This window comes from Schistocerca gregaria, chromosome 3, assembly GCF_023897955.1.
Source record: "Schistocerca gregaria isolate iqSchGreg1 chromosome 3, iqSchGreg1.2, whole genome shotgun sequence".
NCBI lineage: Eukaryota > Metazoa > Arthropoda > Insecta > Orthoptera > Acrididae > Schistocerca > Schistocerca gregaria.
Genome location: NC_064922.1, coordinates 854237622 through 854253047, shown reverse-complemented (window position 1 = coordinate 854253047; position 15426 = coordinate 854237622). Strand labels below are relative to the sequence as shown.

The 15426-nt window shown below is 46.0% G+C and overlaps 1 protein-coding gene across 1 annotated transcript in view; it reads right to left on the bottom strand.

Annotated features, from left to right (window-relative positions):
- The window catches only part of LOC126355627 (uncharacterized), a 791356-nt gene that overhangs the window by 649986 nt on the left and 125944 nt on the right, over positions 1-15426 (bottom strand). The gene's annotated exons all lie outside the window — the stretch shown is intronic.

Here is a 15426-nt window from a genome sequence, read left to right as displayed (position 1 = left end):
TTAACCCCACCACAAATAACTTGTAATTAAAAACTTATATATACAGGGTGTTTCAAAAATGACCGGTATATTTGAAACGGCAATACAAACTAAACGAGCAGCGATAGAAATACACCGTTTGTTGCAATATGCTTGGGACAACAGTACATTTTCAGGCAGACAAACTTTCGAAATTACAGTAGTTACAACTGTCAACAACAGATGGCGCTGCGGTGTGGGAAACTCTATAGTACGATATTTTCCACATATCCACCATGCGTAGCAATAATATGGCGTAGTCTCTGAATGAAATTACCCGAAACCTTTGACAACGTGTCATGCAGATGAGATGTACTGCTTCAGCTGTTCAACTGATTCTGGATTCTGGCGATACACCTGGTCTTTCAAGTGTCCCCACAGAAAGAAGTCACAGGGGTTCATGTCTGGCGAATAGGGAGGCCAATCCACGCCGCGTCCTGTATGTTTCGGATAGCCCAAAGCAATCACACGATCATCGAAATATTCATTCAGGAAATTAAAGACGTCGGCCGTGCGATTTGGCCGGGCACGATCTTGCATAAACCACGAGGTGTTCGCAGTGTCGTCTAAGGCAGTTTGTACCGCCACAAATTCACGAAGAATGTCCAGATAGCGTGATGCAGTAATCGTTTCGGATCTGAAAAATGGGCCAATGATTCCTTTGGAAGAAATGGCGGCCCAGACCAGTACTTTTTGAGGATGCAGGGACGATGGGACTGCAACATGGGGCTTTTCGGTTCCCCATATGCGCCAGTTCTGTTTATTGACGAAGCCGTCCAGTTAAAAATAAGCTTCGTCAGTAAACCAAATGCTGCCCACATGCATATCGCCGTCATCCATCCTGTGCACTATATCGTTAGCGAATGTCTCTCGTGCAGCAATGGTAGCGGCGATGAGGGGTTGCCGCGTTTGAATTTTGTATGGATAGAGGTGTAAACTCTGGCGCAAGAGACGATACGTGGACGTTGGCGTCATTTGGACCGCAGCTGCAACACGGCGAACGGAAACCCGAGGCCGCTGTCGGATCACCTGCAGCACTAGCTGCGTGTTGCCCTCTGTGGTTGCCGTACGCGGTCGCCCTATCTTTCCAGCACGTTCATCCGTCACGTTCCCAGTCCGTTGAAATTTTTCAAACAGATCCTTTATTGTACCGCTTTTCGGTCCTTTGGTTACATTAAACCTCCGTTGAAAACTTCGTCTTGTTGCAACAACACTGTGTTCTAGGCGGTGGAATTCCAAAACCAGAAAAATCCTCTGTTCTAAGGAATAAACCATGTTGTCCACAGCACACTTGCACGTAGTGAACAGCACACGCTTACAGCAGAAAGACGACGTACAGAATGGCGCACCCATAGACTGCGTTGTCTTCTATATCTTTCACATCACTTGCAGCGCCATCTGTTGTTGACAGTTGTAACTACTGTAATTTCGTAAGTTTGTCCGCCTGAAAATGTACTGTTGTCCCAAGCATATTGCAACATACTCCAAATCACAGTATACAAAGTTCAAAAAACGATGGACATCGTCCAATAATATTACTACCAAGGAGATTTCACTTTTAGACGCACACAAATCTGTCGATAGGCGGTGGGAAAAACCCTCGGCACACGGTCCGTTTCTTCCCCGATCGATCAGCTCGAAGCATAACTCTCCATAGTCAAGAGACCATACGGTGACAGCATTACTGCGAGTGCACTGCTACCGAGCTGCAAATCAATGAATGCATACTAATTGTATCTATTTCAGCACTGCGAAGTGTCTTCGTGTTTTTTTGCGTCACACTATAGTCAGACATGAAAGAGGAAGCCGTCTGGTAGAATTTTGCACAGAGCATAACTTAATCATAGCTAACACTTGGCTCAAGAATGATAAAAGAAGGTTGTATACATGAAGGAATCCTGAAGATTCTAAAAGGTGTCAGATTATATAATGGTAAGGCAGAGATTTAGGAAACAGGTTTTAAATTGTAGGACATTTCCAGGGGCAGATGTGGACTCTGACCACTATCTATTGGTTATGACCTGTAGATTAAAACTGAAGAAACTGCAAAAATGTGGAAATTTAAGGAGATGGGACATGGATAAACTAAAAGAACCAGATGTTGTAAAGAGTTTCAAGAAGAGCATAAGGGAAAGAAACACAGTAGAAGAAGAATGGGTAGCCCTGAGGGATGAAGTAGTGAAGGCAGCAGAGAATAAAGTAGGTAAAAAGACGAGGGCTGCTAGAAATCCTTGGGTAACAGAAGAAATATTGAATTTAATTGATGAAAGGAGAAAACATAAAAATGCAATAAATGAAGCAGGCAAAAAGGAATACAAACGTCTGAAAAATGAGATCGACAGGAAGTGCAAAATGGCTAAGCAGTGATGGCTAGAGGACAAATGTAATGATGTAGAAGCTTATCTCACTAGGGGTAAGATAGATACTGCCTACAGGAAAATTAAAGAGACCTTTGGAGAGAAGAGAACCACGTGTATGAATATCAAGACCTCAGATGGAAACCCAGTTCCAAGCAAAGAAGGGAAGGCAGAAAGGTGAAAGGAGTATATAGAAGGTTTACACAAGGGCGATATACTTGAGGACAACATTATGGAAACGTAAGAGGATGTAGATGTAGACGAAATGGGAGATAAGATACTGCGTGAAGAGTTTGACAGAGCACTGAAAAACCTGAGTCGAAACAAGGCCCCCGGAGTAGACAACATTCCATTGGAACTACTGACGGCCTTGGGAGAGCCAATCCTGACAAAACTCTTCCAGCTGGTGAGCAAGATGTATGAGACAGGCGAAATAACCTAAGACTATAAGAATATAATAATTCCAATCCCAAAGAAAGCAGGCACTGACAGATGTGAAAATTACCGAATATCAGTTTAATAAGTCACAGCTGCAAAATACTAACGCGAATTCTTTACAGACGAATGGAAAAACTGGTAGATGCGGACCTCGGGGAGGGTCAGTTTGGATTCCGTAGAAATGTTGGAACACGTGAGGCAATACTGACCTTACGACTTATCTTAGAAGAAAGATTAAGAAAAGGCAAACCTACCTTTCTAGCATTTGTAGACTTAGAGAAAGCTTTTGACAATGTTGACTGGAACACACTTTCAAATTCTGAAGGTGGCAGGGGTAAAATACAGGGAGCGAAAGGCTATTTACAATTTGTACAGAAACCAGATGGCAGTCATAAGAGTCGAGGGGCATGAATGGGAAGCAGTGGTTGGGAATGGAGTGAGACAGGGTTGTAGCCTCTCCCCGATGTTATTCAATCTGTATATTGAGCCAGCAGTAAAGGAAACAAAAGAAAAATTTGGAGTAGGTATTCAAATTCATGGAGAAGAAGTAAAAACTTTGAGGTTCGCCGATGACATTGTAATTCTGTCAGAGACAGTAAAGGACTTGGAAGAGCAGTTGAATGGAATGGACAGTGTCTTGAAAGGAGGATATAAGATGAACATCAACATAAGCAAAACGAGAATAATGGAATGTAGTCAAATTAAATCGGGTGATGCTGAGGGAATTAGATTAGGAAATGAGACACTTAAAGTAGTAAAGGAGTTTTGCTATTTAGGAAGTAAAATAACTGATGATGGTCGAAGTAGAGAGGATATAAAATGTAGACTGGCAATGGCAAGGAAAGCGTTTATGAAGAAGAGAAATTTGTTAACATCGAATATAGATTTATGTATCAGGAAATCGTTTCTGAAAGTATTTGTTTGGAGTGTAGCCATGTATGGAAGTGAAACATGGACGATAACTAGTTTGGACAAGAAGAGAATAGAAGCTTTCGAAATGTGGTGCTACAGAAGAATGCTGAAGATAAGGTGGATAGATCACATAACTAATGAGGAGGTATTGAATAGGGTTGAGGAGAAGAGAAGTTTGTGGCACAACTTGACAAGAAGAAGGGATCGGTTGGTAGGACATGTTTTGAGGCATCAAGGGATCACAAATTTAGTATTGGAGGGCAGCGTGGAGGGTAAAAATCGTAGAGGGAGACCAAGAGATGAATACACTAAGCAGATTCAGAAGGAAGTAGGTTGCAGTAGGTACTGGGAGATGAAGAAGCTTGCACAGGATAGAGTAGCATGGAGAGCTGCATCAAACCAGTCTCAGGACTGAAGACAACAACAACAACATAGTCAGATAAGAACAGTGTGTCAAATCAAACACCTTTCAGCTGTCTACATTTCCAAACTGTTTTTTACTGGGCTACCAGTTTCGGCGATATATTACGCCATCTTCAAGCCCCCCGACCGACGTGTGGGAAGATTCTAACATCAGTTCCGGTCAAGATAGGGGCAGCGCTCAAAGACTAGTATCTGTAGATTTCTACTTGATACAGTGATCACTTCAAACATCATCTGCCATGATTGTGGGTAGATGATGTTGGAAATCGCCAATGTATGAAAAATTTCAGGTACCAGAGTTTGAATGCTGGCCCCTATTTTTGACCGGAATCGATGTTGTTAACTCCCTACACGTCGGTCAGGAGGCCTGAAGATGGTGTAATAAATCGACGAAACTGGTACCCGAATAGAACAACACTTTGGAAATTTAGACGGCTGAAAGGTGTTTGATTTGATATTTTTCACTGAACAGCCGAGGTCCCCCAACCATCTGAAAAGACGGAAGTACACAGATAGTCAGTTAAGGTCGAACCACAGTAAACGTCATCGTAGGAGACTAAGTCCCCATCAAATAGACCTATTCTCACACAAGACGGAACGCTAACATGTCAATACAGTTTCGAACCGTGAATAAGTAATGCCACGAGATTGCATTCATCACACAAAACATTAGAATTAACGAACCAGCAAGGTAAGGATTTAACAGCCAAAGGAAAGTTCATAGCGGATGTTCTCGACATAGGTTGAATGGTAAATTTCCACACTACTGACTACTCAAAAGTTTAGAAACATCGAAAATTCTTTGTCCTACGCAGTATATACCTAAAAACACATCGAATAATATTAACAAGGCAATACATATAGCCTTTTCACCTTTAAATAGTTTTCTTTTATCGAAGTACCAAATTGCGTCAAAAAGAACTGTATTTCTCTCCTTCAATATAACTGACTTTTCCAGTGTCGAAAAACGTTTTTCGGTGAACATTGTTTCATTAATTTATGTTCTTATTTATGGCTACTGTAAGGCAATCGAAACTTCGCGAAGTGTCATGAAAACACAGGAAACAAAATTGTTACAGCATGAACGAGCGCTCCGAGAACAGCTTAACTTGGGACCTCGACACGCGACGCCACTCTCCTCTACAAGCAACGTCAACTTCAAAACTTTCTTTCCCGCGGCTCATTCATGTTTACGTCGAGTCCCGTTCCGTTTAATTGACGGTCTGTGTGGACGCTGCCTTTCGAAAGGTACTGTGCAACATTTGGAAGTTGTGTTCCGTGACGTCCAGTGTGAATCAACCTGAAATGCGGTGTAGTGAGGTTTACTGGTAACTCGCACACTGGGACGAAGTATACGCGTGTTGAAATTTTCGCGGACGTTAAAGTGAGGAAAGTGGATTCGTGGTATTCCACGTGAGAACATTGGGGCGCTCTGTGGTTGACAATATGGGGAAGTAACGTCCGTCTGATTTCAGTGTTTACCTCGGAGGTGTCGGTTTGAGGTCTGTCACCTGCATGTCCACCCTGATCTTGTGAGATCACCTCTTCGCGGGCCGGACATGCTCAATCCTAGGTCCGAGTGGACGCTGCCGCGGACACGAGGCCCCATGGGAGTTGTATAGCGTCGCCGGCAGCCTGTGGTGTGGTGCGGACGCAGTGTAGTGTCTACCCCAAGTGAAACCGTGCCGCCCGCAGCCGCACACCTGCCCGCGCAGTGCGGGCCGCCTCGTGACGTCACGGTCCGGCAAGGCGGGGCTGTCCTTGGCGATGACGTCACGCCGGGCGGCCGCCGCGGCAACGTCGCCCATTCACCGGGCGTCGTGAGAACTGGCCAGGGCATGCCCGCTTGGCGGGGCTAGGCTAGGCTAGGCTAGCAGACACTGCACAGTGGCCCGTATGGCTGAGCACTTCTCCCACGACGTCCTCTGCAGCTATTAACCGGCTGGGCTGATGCACGGTGACTGACAACCGCCCGAGAGGAGAAGAGGAACGAGATCCGCATCGGCGGATATTAGTCTGTTCTAAGCCACCACAAGCAGTGCCGTACGCAAAAGCTTTGATGCCAGGCTTGCGTCTGGGCTAAATTTTCATCTGCTCTCGTCGGTCCACGTCATTTAAATTCCACTGACGAAGAACGTAGAGGCCTATCGAGATCATAGAACGGCTTGCCAAATTCTTGATACCTTCCGTAACTAACAATTCTGTCGTAACTAACAAAGCACCTTGTGACACTTTCTGATGACCACTTGGCCAATGCTGGGCAGATGACGAGGCTCACGGAGGTACGTCTACGAAGGTCGTACCGCCGACAATATAACCCGGCAACACTGCCGTCCACGCGAATTGCAGCCACATGTTCGGGGAACATGTCGGCCGTTGCCGCTCGGCAGTGATCGTAGCAATGCATCTCCGGGCCAGACGTGTTTACACTGGCCACACTGAGGCCGCGAGATGGACGACAGGGAGCTGGGTGCTAGTTTATTTCACAAGGAAAGAAGTTACCATCGTGAATGAGTCCTTTTTTAAGTAAGCGAACTGGTTAAAAAAACCAAATCGTGAACTGGTGCAGAAGACGTACGTTTACCAGAATGCTGAAACACGATTTAAAATATATCGTTTAAAAGCAATTTGTCTTGAGGACTGCTACTAGCAATGCCAATTTGAGAGGTTGTATCTCAGTCACAACCAAACTGGCTACCACCTTCAGCTGTTGGTTATGCACACCTACGTTTGATGCTCTTCTCTTGAATATGCCCCTTGCTTCAAGATATTTACAGCGTTTCGGTGGGAGAACTCGAGGTATTCATTAAAATGATTTGAAATAAAAATCAAATATTTATGTTAATATTCTACTGCGGTTCGCCTGTACAGTCATTGAATTACGAAGTTCATAAATGCGATACGTCTTCGACCAGGCTTACGGGTCGTGAAAAGTAATGAATGCGAAGAATGCAATTTAAAAACGAAGCACATCTGGCAAGTTGCTGCCCATGAATACGAAAACACAAATGCTAAAGCTTCGAAAAAAGTTGACGAATCTTATTACTTCCGTAGAATCAAGTTACGTCTCACTAGTACCGATCCTCTACTACGATGGTAGCAGCGAGATTTTCCTTTTTCGAACTTCTTTGCATGAACAGCTATTACTTTCCGTATTTCATAAATGTCGCCAATGATGTAAGTATCACATTCATCAATTTCATTGTTGTTTGGTCTGCCCACTTCTATAGGCCTAAGAGAGAAAAAACAGATCGAATACCGCCACGTAAGCACACTATCTTTCGAAATGGAGATAACATTGTTAACCAACGCAATGAACTACAGAGTAACGTCGCAGTTGCGATATTAATTTTCTTTTGTAACACGATGGCCAGTTTAGAGACTAAGCTCATTATCAAATCATCCAGTAACCAACGCAAGAATATACATTACGATAGCCATATGAATGTTCATTGTAGTTAAACACATTTAGTATAAAGCAGTAAAGGGCTGAATTTCAGTCATCTAATTTAGCACCAAAGGGCTTGAGTTAGATGGCTGAAATTCAGCCCTGTTCTGCCTAATACTAAATGTGTGTTTAACTACAATCAACATTCATATAGCTGTCGTCGTGTATACTCATGCGTAGGTTACTGAATAATTTGATAATGGGCTTAAGATCGAAACTGTTCATCATGTTACAACGAAAATTAATATTGCAACTCTGACGGTTACCTGCAATCTATTCATCTGCTGACGTCATGCCTTCCTGAATACTGGAAATTAGTACGGAATGTTGTTCTCAGCGCTTAACAATACGTTACTTTGAACTGCGGCGCTGTCGGCGTCAGAAATAGGAATCAAGGGTGAGGCTGAGAAAGAAAGAAAGAAAGAAAGAAAGGAAGAATTTACAGAGAATGAGGAGGATAGATATCGATCGACCATAAGAAATATTCTCCGCCCCAGGTGGACAATGTTGCCAACACCTCGGCAACTACTTGCAACAGCTAGCACCATCATCAGCAATACTGGCAGGCTATACTGCAAAGTTGCAGACTACACTATCGAACATTTGTTTACAAGGAGCAGCGCTAGATGACTATCCGCTGACGATTCTCTTGTCTTTAGGAACACATCGGTGTGCTGTACTAGGGAATTGCAGAAACGCTATGATACAACTTCTTGTTGGAAGGGAGGGAAGGAGGGAGGGAGAGAGACTCTGAAGATTAAGTGCTGTACGTGACTGTAGCACATTCTGGGAGCACTTCCAACAGTTTCGGGCACTGTTTCTCGCGCACATCTGGTGTCGAGCCAGACTTAAATAAATAGTGGTCCGTAACCAGACGGCTTCCGTTCTTATTGCAGCTCAGCAGGAGAACAACAGCGCTCTAAAACAATCGCGACTAACGACCATACACTGGTGTGCAAAATTAGAGCAACAAATCGCTGTTTCCCCGTCTCGTGTCTAACTCAGGATAGAATCATACAAATTGTCAACCAGACGTCCGTACGATCGTGTGATGTACGAAAAAAAGACATTCCGGTAAACCGACAATCACGCCACCTATGATGTCAGGACTTGTGTACACAGTCACAGATGGTGCAGTATGGCACAGAGAAGACGCCTACCAGACACTGCGGTAGAGGGCCGCAGCAAGAATGGAAGCAGGGCAGTCGCGCAAACTGATGTGGCCCGATGAGACTTGCTGTGAATTGTTTTGTCGTTTCTCGGACGTGGAGACAGTTCATGGAGACCGAAAACGTATCCCAAAGATCAGGGCAGGCCAGAGAACGTGTAACTTCAGAAGAGAGTACCGTTATTTGGCTGTATGGGCACGACTTTACTACCTTACTACTGCACGGCAGCTGGCATGTGATATCGCAGCATCCCCTGGACGTGTTGTGTCGAGGTAAACTGTGTGCAGAGGGTCTTTATTGTCGGATACCTGCTGTGTGTGTACCTATGACGCGTCTTCCCAGGACGGAACGTCTAGAGTTGAGTCATGAAGATGCGACTAGACAGTCCAACAGTGGACCACTTTTTTCACAGATGAGTCCGGATACAATATGGAGAGTGATTATCGATGAATTCGTATCTGGAGGGAACGTGGAAGACGATTTCTGGGCCCAAACGTTGTGGAAACAGACTGATATCGACGATGATCCGTAATTGTGTGGGCAGGGATTATGTTTACCACTCTAACACTCCTACATAAAATTGTAGGAGTGGACCGGCAAAGTTTAACGGCTGTAAGGGATCGAGACGAGATCTTGGGGCCTCATTTGCGGTTGGTTCAAATGGCTCTGAGCACTATGGGACTTAACATCTGAGGTCATTAGTCCCCTAGAGCTTAGAACTACTTAAACCTAACTAACCTAAGGACATTACACACATCCATTCCCGAGGCAGGATTCGAACCTGCGACCGTAACGGTCGCGCGGTTCCAGACTGTAGTGCGTAGAACCGCTCAGCCACCCCGGCCGAGTTGTTGCGAGGTTGCTGTGGGCCCAGATTTCGTATTGATGGACGAAATGCTCGGCGTCATAGAGCACTGGTAGTTGATGTTTTCTTGGAAGATATTGCTGGGATGGCGTGGCCTGCTTGCTCTCCCGATTTTAATCCCATAGAGCATGTCTAGGGAGACGGCTTGCATCACGTCGGCATCTGCCAACCACTCTCCAAGACTTCTCTGCAGGAAGAATCGGCGTTACTGCCTCAACACGAGACTGATTACATCACTCACAGCAAGCCCCGTCGTTTTCAGGACTGTATTGCTGCCACAGGTGGTCACACCCAATACTGAGCACATTAACCAGTTGTCGGAATATGTGTGCAAATCCGTCAAGTTGGGAAGAAACGAAGAACATTTTTGTCCGCCATTACGCATGTCGCAGTTGTTTGCGTTCTGAATTCTTTACATTGTTTCTACTTTACTGTCACCTGTTTATAAGGTTTCGTGGCAAAGTATACGCAACCTCGCACAATTTCCGTTCGTTGCTTTAATTTTCGACAGCAGTGTATATACTGCTGACATCCCGGAATGCCGATGACGCGATTCAAATGGCTCTGAGCACTATGGGACTCAACTTCTGAGGTCATCAGTCCCCTAGAACTTAGAACTACTTAAACCTAACTAACCTAAGGACATCACACACATCCATGCCCGAGGCAGGATCGAACCTGCGACCGTAGCGGTCGCGCGGTTCCAGACTGTAGCGCCTAGAACCGCTCAGCCACCCCGGCCGAATTGTTGCGAGTTTGCTGTGGGCCCAGATTTCGTAATGGTGGACGAAATGCTCGGCGTCATAGAGCACTGGTAGTTGATGTTTTCTTGGAAGATATTGCAGGGATGGCGTGGCCTGCTTGCTCTCCCGATTTTAATCCCATAGAGCATGTCTAGGGAGACGGCTTGCATCACGTCAGCATCTGCCAACCACTCTCCAAGACTGCTCTGCAGGAACAATCGGCGTTACTTCCTCAACACGAGACTGATTACATCACTCACAGCATGCCCCGTCGTTTTCAGGACTGAGCACATTAACCAGTTGTCGGAATATGTGTGCAAATCCGTCAAGTTGGGAAGAAACGAAGAACATTTTTGTGCGCCATTACGCATGTTGCAGTTGTTTGCGTTCTGAATTCTTTACATTGTTTCTACTTTACTGACACCTGTTTATAAAGTTTCGTGGCAAAGTAAACGCAACCTCGCACAATTTCCGTTCGTTGCTTTAATTTTCGACACCAGTGTATATACTGCTGACATCCCGGAATGCCGATGACGCGATTCAAATGGCTCTGAGCACTATGGGACTTAACTTCTAAGGTCATCAGTCCCCTAGAACTTAGAACTACTTAAACCTAACTAACCTCAGGACATCACACACATCCATGCCCGAGGCAGAATTCGAACCTGCGGTCGTAGCGGTAGCAAGGCTCCAGACTGTAGCGCCTAGAACCGCACGGCCACCCCGGCCGGCGCCGATGACACGGTTGTTGCGCCACACGTGGCGGGTATTTATTGCCTGGGATACACGAGGGCAGGAGTATTTATGAAGCAAAGGCGCAACAGCAGTACATCTACATCTACATCTACATCCGTACTCCGCAAGCCACCTGACGGTGTGTGGCGGAGGGTACCCTGATTCAGTTTAATAGTTTGTAAAGCTATTGGGGAGAGCGGCCAGATGAGAGGCGGAGTGCCTGGCGCATTCGGCGACTGGCTTCGATTAGCAGGCGGTCGAGAGCCGGCCTTGGCGAGGCAGCCGTCATCAAGCAGCAGCCGGAAGCGGCTCCGTCACACCGGCCTACGCCGGCGCTGCCTAGCGGTGAGCGGAACGCGAAGCGATGCGGTGCCGCGCGCATGCACGGACGGACGGCGGCGAGGGGCAACAGCCTAGTTGGTGTGTGGAGGTGGCAGCGCGATGGAAACCAGGGGGACAAGCTCTCTGCACTTGACGGCTCGTTACAACTCAAGTGCGACTACTCACGGACATCATGTGGGCGCTGTAATTACAGTATGGAGGCGAAACTTTGTAGATATACGTTAAAGCGGAACAGATTTGATACTGCGTGAAGAGTTTGACAGAGCACTGAAAGACCTGAGTCGAAACAAGGCCCCGGGAGTACACAACATTCCATTAGAGCTACTGAAAGCCTTGGGAGAGCCAGGCCTAACAAAACTCCACCATCTAGTGAGCAAGATGTACGAGACAGGCGAAATACCCTCAGACTTCAAGTAGAATGTAATAATTCCAATCCCAAAGGAAGCAGATGTTCATAGATGTGAAAGTTACCGAATTTTCAGTTTAATAAGCCACGGCTGCAAAACAAAAAATGTTCAGATGTGTGTAAAATCTTATGGGACTTAACTGCTAACATCAGTCCCTAAGCTTACACACTACTTAACCTAAATTATCCTAAGGACAAACAAACACACACACACACGCGCGCGTGTGGGAGAGGGAGGACTCTAATCTCCGCCGGAACCAGCCGCACAGCCCATGACTGCAGCGCCTAGTCGTCCTGTGGTAGCCGAGCGGTTCTAGGCGCTACAGTCTGGAACCGCGCGACCGCTACGGTCGCAGGTTCGAATCCTGCCTCGCGCATGGATGTGTGTGATGTCCTTAGGTTAGTTAGGTTTAAGTGGTTCTAAGTTCGAGGGGACTGATGACCTCAGATGTTAAGACCCATAGTGCTCGGAGCCATTTCTTGCAGGGACTAAGAGCGCTCGACTAATCCTGCGCGGCGGCTGCAAAATACTAACACGAATTCTTTACAGACGAATGGAAAAACTGATAGAAGCCGACCTCGGGGAAGATCAGTTTGGATTCCGTAGAAACGTTGGAACACGTGAGGCAATACTGATCCTACGACTTATCTTAAAAGAAAGATTAAGGAAAGGCATTTGTAGACTTAGAGAAAGCTTTTGACAATGTTGACTGGAATACTCTCTTTCAAATTCTGAAGGTCGCAGAAGTCAAATACAAGGAGGGAAATGCTGTTTACAATTTGTACAGAAACCAGATGGCAGTTATAAGAGTCGAGGATTAGAAAGTGTGTCCCCTACTTTTTTTACATGTACATCGAAGAGTCAACGAAGGAAACAAAACGTAGAATCAAGAATTGGACTAGTACTAATCCGGATAAACGCTATCTCGTTGGCGTCATTCCTCTCCTAAAGCGAAAACGAGGAAGAATTACTGGACCCAATGAATGCGATCAACAGTCTACTGAGACCAGAATACGGTCTGGGAGTGAACCAAAGGACGGTGAACAAAACTGAGGAGCAGTACATTAGCGCCACACTCAGTCAATATGGGGACCACGCAGGGAACGAACTCCGACACCTCGGAAGCAAAGTGATGAATGTGGCAAGAAGCGAGGGCATGGAGAAGCAGATAACCACAGGCAAGAAACGAATTCCTCGTCGGCATATTTCTACTAGTACTCAGCGTATTCGCCGGCCGGAGTGGCCGTGCGGTTCTAGGCGCTACAGTCTGGAGCCGAGCGACCGCTCCGGTCGCAGGTTCGCATCCTGCCTGGGGCATGGATATGTGTGATGTCCTTAGGTTAGTTAGATTTAAGTAGTTCTAAGTTCTAGGGGACTGATGATCTCAGGTGTTGAGTCCCCTAGTGCTCAGAGCCATTTGAACCATTTCAGCGTATTCCTTAATTTGACAAATGAAGTTACGAGAGTGCAGGCAGGAAAGTTGAAAATTAGGTGAAGTGATGAGCGTGGAGGTAGTTCGCAGAATCGTTGTGAAAACGAGTGTGTAGATAACAGTGCCAACAAGAAGAGACAGGAAGGCAGGACATGTTTTTAGACACCAGCGAAATCACTGAAGGCGATGAGCGCAGGTGCTACTCTTAAAATAAAAGATGTTGGCACAGGCGAGTAAATCATGGCGGGGCGCATCAAACCAGTCTAAGACTGAAGGATTTAATAAAATAACAGGCTTTTAATCATTCCAGATCATTTGTGACAATGACAGGACTTCGGAATGCCAGGCCGTACATCAAGAATACCTATGGAGTACTGTGCATACCGTCATCAGCAAACGGCGAGTCTTACCCTAATCACTTATATCACTGTATGTTTATATTTTACCTTAAAACCAAAATTTTAATATTATGAGTTTTTGCCTTGTTTTTACACTTCTATTTGTCAGTAACTGCAATGGTGAATAATTGTTGCTGTTACAGGCGGAAACAGAAAGACATCAAAGACCTAAAAGTTTCTCTTCGTGTAACTACCAGCGGCCTAACACGCTGCTTCCCGAGCGGGAAGGCGTGCCGATCCCCGTCACGTATCCGCCCGGCGGGGCCACACTGCACAATAACGCTGGGCTCAGCGTCGGGCGGGTGGCCTGCTGTGGCCTGCTGTGGACCACTCAGGGCTACAGCGGGACGAAGCCTCTCCATCGTTTCTAGGTCGCCGGTACAATACACAAGTACCACGGATGTCTAATCAGGTCTATCGTGTGACTAAAATGATATGATGGTGTTGAAAAATGCCGGGATATGTCGCAACAGAATAAAAAACGCTCCTATCATAGAACAAAAAACGCGAATATGTGCTGGGCAGAGTTAGGGACGTTAAAGAAGGTAACTACCTTTTCGACCCTGTGGCAAATTCAAAGACATTTAAATGAAAACATCTTTGCGCTTTTTTTTCTTCTTGGTATTAGTACCCATATCATGTAGTGCAGTGCATCGGGTCCAATAAAGTAACACGATACACGATTTCATGTCATATAACAAGACACTTGCCATCATGTTGTCCAGCATGGTATTTGTCATCTTGTGCAGTATGATAACGTGTTATCAGAGTTGAGGATGCATCCAGCGCCACTAAAAGATGGCTCAAATGGCTCTGAGCACTATGGGACTCAACTGCTGTGCTCATCAGTCCCCTAGAACTTAGAACTACTTAAACCTAACTAACCTAAGGACATCACACAATTCATGCCCGAGGCAGGATTCGAACCTGCGACCGTAGCGGTCGCGTGGTTCCAGACTGAAGCGCACCTAAGGGACACCACCTAACAATGTTGGAAGATTTTTCCACGCCATCCTAGCAGCAAGCCGACGAGCAGGCGTAGTGTGTGTCCACATCGACTACGAGTATTATCGCGGAGGTGTCTGGCTCGAATCCGTGGACGGTTGCCATAGAGGACGGATTGACTTGGCGTTGCATCGTGGTTGGGTCTGTGACACCACCTCGCCCGACCGCAACTTCACGCTTCTGCAGCACACGGCGCGACACAACATAGCCGGGCTCATAGTGAACATAATTCACAACACCGACAAGGTAGTTCGATTCGGTTTCGCACTTGTGCAATACAGGACGATCGCCTGTCTGATGTTCATCGCACTCGTATGAATGTGTCGCCATGTGGGGATGGTCACATACTTCCAGTCACTGTTTCAGTCAGGAATCTGCAAGAGTGGAGTTAACATTGTAGTTTGAGTGTAAATTATAAAGTGGGTAAGTATTAAAGTCATAGATGGGCAAGTAAGACTTCTGTCTACTTAAACTTATTACACCTGAATTTAGAAACAAAACTAACACAATTTTCATAGTTTGATTTATATGTCGTTAGGTCCGCCCGATAGCTAATTGGTCAGTGCAGCGGGCTATCATGCCACGTGGCCTGGGTTCGATTCCCGGCTGGGTCGGAGATTTTCTCTGCTCAGGGACTGGTTGTTTGTGTTGTCTTCAAAGAGGTGGCGATAGGACGGGCTTCCGACCACATCTTAAAAACTAACCCTGCCAAATCCGACCGTAACTATGCCGAC